The following is a 1,695-nucleotide window of genomic DNA, read 5'->3' on the forward strand; positions in this document are numbered from 1 at the left end:
AAGAGGACAGAGCCTTACAGGACTGAAGTGTTTGAGCACAACTTCCAATCAGCTATTGGGTGCTAACTAATCTATGCAGACATGGGGCTGATCTCTAGGGATCCAGGCTTAAAAATAACACAGGAATTTGAAAAACATGAGCAGAGACACCAGCAGCTGCACACCGTAGAGGAGACAGAGTTCACAAATTGAGCAGAGACAAGTTACAAACCATCAGAAAAATAGCAACAACACCATCAAGGGAGAAAAATTTAAGTTCAAAGTTGCTATCAAGTATTATCTAAAATGTCTGGATTTTTACAAAAAAAATTACAAGACATATTAAGAAACAGGAAAGTGTGACCCATATTCAGAAAAAAAGCAGTCAATAGAAGCTGTCTCTGAGTGTCTTCAGATGTTAAATTTTCAGACAAAGACTTCAAAGCAACTAATATAAATATGTTTCAGTATGTTCAAAGAATTAAAGAAAACTATGCCTAAAGAATTAAAGGAAAGTATATCAACAATGAGTCAGCAAATAGAGATTCTCAGTAAAGACAGAAAATTATAATGAAGAACGAAATGGACATTCCGGAGTTGAAAAGTACAATAACTGAAATGGAAAGAAAAATCACTAGAGTGGCTCAACAGAAGATTTGACATGACAGAAGAAGGAACCAATGAACTTGACCATAGATCAATAGAATTATCCAATCTGAAGAACAGACAAAAAATTAATGAAAAATGAATAGAACCTCAGAGACCTGTGAGTAATATCAATTGTACCAACATACGTATATTGGCAGTCTCAGAAAGAGAGAAAAAGTGGCAGAAAAAGTATCTGAAGATATAAATGACCAAATGTTTCCCAAATTTGATTAAAACAACATCAATGTACAAATTCAAAAAGCACAATGAACCCAAGTAGGATAAATACAAAGAAATCAAAGAGATTTAAAACTAGACACATTATAATCAAAGACAAAGAGAAAATTATGAAAGCAGCAAGAGAAAGACAACTCTCACATTTAACAAAACAACAATATGATTAATAGCTGACTTCTTATCAGAAACTAGGAAAGGCACTGGAATGAGGAATTTAAAGCACAAAAAGAAGAAAAAAAGTCTACCCATAATCCTATACCCAGCAAAACTATCACTCAAAAATAAAGGCATAAAAATATTCCTGGATTTTAAAACTCTAAGAGAATTTGTTGATAGCAAAATTACAATAAATACTAAAATACTTCAGGCTGAAAAGAAATGACAGCAGGTGGTCACTCAAAACCACAGAAAGAAGTGTAAAGAAGAGGGAGTGGAAAATATGTGCATTAATATAAAATACCACAAAAATGTATTTACAAATACTTCTTTTTATTATTTGAAAAGAATTTGATTGCTTCTTTTCTTAACTTACTTAAAAGCGGTAAGATTATATAAATAAATGTAACACTGTATTCATATTTATTTATGCAATAAATAATTTTAACACTATGTATGACACATATAATGTAATATAGGTGACAATAATAGAGCAAAGGAGCAGGGAGGTGCAGAGTCATAAGGAGAAAAATTTCTACATTTTATTGGAATTAGGCCAGTATTAATTAGAAGGAGACTGTGATAAGATGCATATTGTAATCTCTAGAGCAACCACTAAGAAAATAACTCAAAAATATAATTTACGGGCCAGCCCATGGCTCACTCGGGAGAGTG

This window comes from Galeopterus variegatus, unplaced genomic scaffold (assembly GCF_000696425.1).
Source record: "Galeopterus variegatus unplaced genomic scaffold, G_variegatus-3.0.2 Scaffold267, whole genome shotgun sequence".
Taxonomy (NCBI): domain Eukaryota; kingdom Metazoa; phylum Chordata; class Mammalia; order Dermoptera; family Cynocephalidae; genus Galeopterus; species Galeopterus variegatus.